This window comes from Ailuropoda melanoleuca, chromosome 8 (genome assembly GCF_002007445.2).
Source record: "Ailuropoda melanoleuca isolate Jingjing chromosome 8, ASM200744v2, whole genome shotgun sequence".
NCBI classification, from domain to species: domain Eukaryota; kingdom Metazoa; phylum Chordata; class Mammalia; order Carnivora; family Ursidae; genus Ailuropoda; species Ailuropoda melanoleuca.
Genome location: NC_048225.1, coordinates 105,028,402 through 105,034,641, shown reverse-complemented (window position 1 = coordinate 105,034,641; position 6,240 = coordinate 105,028,402).

Below are 6,240 nucleotides of genomic sequence, written 5' to 3'. Positions count from 1 at the left end.
AAAGATGCATAAGAAATTAATAAAAGTGACTACCTTTCAGAGGGGGGGCTGGGCAAGTGGGAGTCAGATACAGGAGTAAGACTCTGCTTATGCAATCTTATAACTTTGAATTTTTAACTCTTTGAATGTATTACATAATCAAACATTTTTAAAAAGGAAAATGAATAGGGGCACCTGGGCAGCTCAGTTGGTTGGGCATCTGCCTTCGGCTCAGGTCATGATCCCAGGGTCCCTGCTCAGCGGGGAGTATGCTTCTCCTTCTCCCTTTGCCCCTCCCCCCAGTTTGTGTCCTCTCTCATTCTCTCTCTGTCTCAAATAAATAGATAAAATTTTTTAAAAAAGGGAATATTGGTAGAAGGAAGAAGGGGCAGAACAAGCAGGGAGAGAGGGCGAGCTCCAAGCAGGACCTTGCTGCCTTGGGTCAGTTGCAACACACAGCCTTGACTCCAAGGCTGACAGAATTGGACTCTGTCATAGCAGGACACATGTCTAAGAAATCCCCCAAGCCCACATGCTCCCGGGCGGGACAAGATCAGCTGGGGTTTTCTGGTTTTCCTGGGATGTTGGTCAATAACTGAACAGGTGTTTCCAACCCCAGAGGCTCAGCACTGGAGAGAAACTACCAAGTTTGCACACTGCTGTGAATTACCATGTGAGTGACTGACTACCCTTAAGGGTAGGTATTCCCCAAGGTTAATATCAAGACTTACCAGGTAGTTGACACTCTGGAGCCCACTTTCCTAAGCCCGACACTGACCCCAGAAAAGATCCTCCTCCAAGGATGGGCCCCAGATAAACCGGTACAGCTACTTTGGGGCTGTATTGAATAAAAGCACCACATACAGGCTCTATGACCCTGGAACCCCACCCCTGACATACATAACCCCGGCTGGTGGGCACCAGATGACATGATCAAGAATTTTCTTTGTAGGGGCGCCTGGGTGGCACAGCGGTTAAGCGTCTGCCTTCGGCTCAGGGCGTGATCCCGGTGTTATGGGATCGAGCCCCACATCAGGCTCTTGCTATGAGCCTGCTTCTTCCTCTCCCATTCCCCCTGCTCGTGTTCCCTCTCTCGCTGGCTGACTCTATCTCTGTCGAATAAATAAATAAAATCTTAAAAAAAAAAAAAAAGAATTTTCTTTGTAGCATTGTTTGTAACAGAGAAAAGAAAAGGAAAGAAAGAAAACAAAACTGGAAATGACCCAGATGTTCTTCTGCAGAAAATTGGATGAATAAAACGTGATGTATTCAAACAATGGAAGTTTACAGCAGTGGAAACGACTAAACTAAAGCCACATACATCAGCTGGGTGAATCTCAAAAGCATATGGAAGATAATAAGCCACAGAAGGAGACAGACTGTTACCATTTAAGTAAAGTTCGAAAGCAAGCAAAACTAGATGGTTTATCTTCACACATACTTACCACAAACACATCTGGGAAAACAACATAGAGCAATAAAAAACGTACAAACAAGGGGATGATGAGCCCAAAACTTAGAAAGCAGTTACCTTGGATGGGGAACGGGGTTGGGGAGAAGTGGGGGGACCCTATAGGCACCAGACACACCAGGCAACTGGACAATGTGGGGAACACCCAGTCCTCCAGTTGGGCTGTGAGGCCGCAGGCAGTCATCTTACTATTACACTTTGCGTCTTAGATGTGTGTTACACATATTCTTTTTTATGACACAAATACCCAAATTTTAAAACTTCAACCACAGCCTGGGCTTTGGAGTCAAGCGCACTTGAGTTTGAACCCTGACTGTCTTTCCCATCGCTGTGTGACCTTGGGTGTATGACCTGACCTCTCAGAGTTTCCATTATCTCACCTGTCCAGCAGGAATCATGGTGCTAACCTGGAAGGGCTCTAGTTAGGTACAGTCGTCCCCACCCCTTACCCACAAGGGATACATTCCTAGATCTCCCCCGCCCCAGGGGATACCTGAACCCTACGTATTACACTGTGTTCCTATAGGTACTACCTATGACAAAGCTCGATACATATGTAAATAAGGCACAGCAAGAGGCTAATAGCAATAACGGAAACAGAACAATTATAATAATATACTACAATAAATGTGATGTGAACGCGGTCTCTTCCTCCGAATCTCCTATGGTACCATACTCACCCTTCTGTGACAACGTGAAATGATAAAATGTCTACGTGATGAGATGAAGTGAGGGGAGCGACGTAGGCACTGTGACGAAGCCTGAGGCTGCTACTGACCGTCTGAGATCCGTCAGGAAGGTCATCTGCTTCGGGACTGCAGTTGACCACGGGTAACCGTGAGCGTGGGTAAGGGGAAACTGCTGTCTGTGTGGTGCCTAATTAATGGTCAGAACTCAATAGTTGGTGGTTTGCATTGGGTCAGGAACAGTTGCAGGGGTGTTCGCTTCAAATCGATTTGTGAATAAAGGCGTAAGACTCTGGCGTCCCCACTGCAGGCTAAGGGTGAAGTAAATGGGAATTAAGTGAATGAGCAAACAAACAAAGGAACTCCTTCATTCAATCCGTATCTCTCTGTGTCCTCCCCTGAGTGAGCTCTGGGACCCAAATGGTCTGGTTAGCATTGTGGCTACTTCAAACAAAATTTAAAGTACCATTCTCACACCCACCCAGAGTCTCTAGAAGCAGGCAGCCGGCAAGGTTAACTCCAGGAAGATCCTGCCTCCGCTCTCCGAACTGAACCCAAGTTCCCTGAGTGAGGAACTCGCTGTGTCCCCCCTGCCCCCACAGCTGCTCGCCAAGACAGCTTCTTTGGGAGAAAGGAGGCCTTTGGTCTGCAGGGAGCTCCCCAGACCTTTGTGCAACCTTGGGCCATCACTCTTGAATCTGTAGGAGTTTGCCTTGACCTTCAAGTCTCAGCAACATTTGTCTCACATACAATGACAGCCCATGATGACAGGAAACGTCGGTGAATTTCTAAGCCCTGAAAATAGGAGAGAATGATATTTGTAGGTCTTGTGGAATCCCTACCAGTCTCTGATTTGATTTTTTCCCCCTGTTTCAGATGATACATCTGGGGGAGGGAATTCCGTGTGAGGTCATGGCCAGACTTGTATATTTGAAGTCAGATCATCTTAAGCCTTTGTGTGATCTTGAGTCAATATCCTTTCTAGTATCATCTTAGTTGTCTCCTCTATAAAATGGGGTGATAATTGTTTCTTGCCTACTTCACAAGGATGATAAGAAACTAAAAGAAAATCATGACTATGTTTGTGATTTGGAAACTACACAGCTCTGTATAGTATTATGTAGAGAAAGAGTACTGCATTTGGGGTCAAGATTCCTTGTTGGTTGGTTGGTTGGTTTTTAGCTGTCAATTATGTATTGAGGCTTATTATATACACTGTTCCGAGCACCTTATGAATATTAACGCCTGTGGTCCTCACCGACAATCGTACAAACTAGGAGCTGTATTATCCCCCCCATCAGACAGCTGGGGAACGGGGCACAGAGATGTTAAGTAACTTGCCAAAGTTGCACACTAGTTAGGCAAGAGGATAGAGGGTGAGCAGGGGCCAATGTTATCATTGTTTTGGGCCTCTGTTCCCTTGTTGTCAAGTGGGCATACCGAGACCCGCGTGTCGCAGGAGTCTATGTGGCGTACAAACTGTGAAATGCTATCCCAACGTGGGTATTATAGTGTTTGCTGTTCTTTGCCTCTTTGTTCCTGTACTGCTTGGTTCATATATCCACTTAGTGTGTTCCTATCATTTCATAGTTGGCCATGTAGGTTTCTGTGTCTCTCAGTAAACTGTGAATTTTTTAAAGATTTTTTATTGATTTATTTGAGAGAGAGGGAGAGAACACGGGTGGAGGGGAGGGGCAGAGGGAGAAGGAGAAGAAGACTCCCCACTGAGCAAGGAGCCCAACACGGGGATCGATCCCAGGACGAGGGGATTATGACCCAAACCAAAGGTAGACTCCCAGGCGCCCCGAAAGTTTTGAGGGCAGGACCAGATCCTGGTACAGAATAAGTAGGAAACAGAGATATAATTATGCATGCTAATCACCACTCTCTAATGAGCCCCTACTAGTGGCCGACACTCGTACATAATGCCGGGTTTAATCTTCAGTGTAGAAGTTACTATTATTCCTGTTCCCAGAGGAGGAATAGAGGCTCAGAGGGGTGAGTAACTTGCCCATGGTCATTCACCAGCGAGTGACAGAACCGTGATAGGAACTTGCATCTCTCTGACTCCAAAATCCACGCTCCATCACCAACCCCAAGCTGTGGTTGGGTATTGTGATCCACACTCACTCACTCGTGCAACAAATATTTCCTGAGCACGTTCCAGGTGCTTTACATGGAGAAGGAGGAGGCCGATGAGGCCTCTCCGTCCATATGGAAGACAGAACGGATAATTGAACAAGTGACTACGACTGACACTGCTGTGATGCCCCAGGAGTCCCGTCCACGTGGGGAGGCGAAGAAGGATCTGAGAAGGAGCCTGCGGAGCTGAGCTCTGAGCGATGAGGAGAAGATGGTCTCCAGCAGACCTTGGAGGAAGAACCAACAAAGGCAAAGAGGCTGAGGTGGGAATGAGGTGGGAGTGTTCTCCAAGCTATAGGGCAGCCCGTGAGCCTAAAGAGTCACGAGAGGGGCGCCTGGGTGGCTCAGTTGGTTAAGCGTCCAACTCTTGATTTCAGCTCAGATCACGCTCTCAGGGTCGTGAGATTGAGCCCCCTCTGCTCTTCCCCCTCTTCTCCCCCCCACACCTCTCTCTCTCTCAAATAAGTAAAATCTTTTTAAAAATAAAAAGAACATTTTGAGAACGACAGACAGCAGTAACGGGTGAGGTAAGAAAAGCTGGACCCACACCATGCAGGTCCTCAGAGCCTGCAAAAAGGAGCACCGGGGAAGCGTCCGAGGTGTCCAGGCAGAAGAGGGATGTGATCTGATTTGTGTTTTAGAAGAGATATTATTATTGTTTGAATAGCATTGGGGGGGTGCCGGGCTGGCTCAATCAGAAGAGCCTGCAGCTCTTGATCTCGGGGTCGTGAGTTCGAGCCCCACGTTAGGTGTAAATAAACTTTTTTAAAAATATAAATAAATAAATAGCATTGAGCTTTGCTAATAGTAAATATAACAATATGTTTTTAATGTGTTCATAAGGGAGAGAGCGAACAAAAGAGGGCAGAAAAGGTGGAGTAGGGTGGGAGTGGAGAAAGTCATTCCGCTAACAAAGGACTTTGCAGGTGTTTTCCTTCGGCTCCGCTTCAGCTGAATTAAGCCTCATTCATCTTATATGTAATAATAATGGGCTGCAGATGGAAATAACTAAATCAATGTCCAGGGTTCCATTACCAGAGGGATCAGATTTCTTCTTCCTTCTCTTTCCACCCCAAGGAAAGAGGTGGCTCCTAACCGTGGGGGAGAGGGGACCCATCTCCTGCTGTCTGGAGGGGGTATCAATTGAGCCCTTTGAAGGATGCTTCTTAAGACCAGACCCTTCTCCCCTGGAGCAAGGCTCTTGATTTCTCGATCAGTTCAGTCTCCGTCAGACCATGGCCTGGGAGTTAGGCTTTCTGTGGGTTCTTACTGTAGCCTTGGCTGCCCTATGGGAAGTGATGGGACGTGGACAGAAACTCAGCTTCATCTCAGCTCCACTTCCACGAATTTATGAGCAGAAACAAAATCCCACAGAGCTATGGCCAAGGGAGGGCTTTAAGAGGGCATCCCACACACCTCAGGATCCCTGGGGGTCCTAGGTCTTGGCTGAGTGCTGCCTCTCTTCTTTAAGTCAGGTGTTTAACTGCTTGGCTTCTCCTCCCTGCCCCTTTCACCAGGCTCCTATCCAGTCCTTTTCTCCCTCCTAGAGAGGAGCAGATCCACACCTTAGGAGGCTGACAAGAAACAAAGGAAAGAAAACTTCGAGAAAGAAATGTTTAAGAAGCAAAAGATTGTATTTCAAAATTTCTAGAAAACGGAATAATCCCACCCCTGCAAATGACAAAGAATTATGCAAATTGTAATGCCAACTAGTACACAGTCACATTTCCTCCTCAGTATTTCCAACCCTAGCTTTTCGTACCCCTGAAGCTGTTTGGGGGTGAGGGGACTCTGGCAGAACCCCCTGTCCTAATAATGCAAAGCTGGCAGAGTTGAATTTTCAACCTCTCACTCCTAGGATTACAGATTTCTTATTTGGGCTATTTCCCCTCCACACCCTCCACAGGGCAAAGCCCCTTTCCCAACTCCCGCCCCCCCCAATATTTCCCCTTGTCCTCGTGA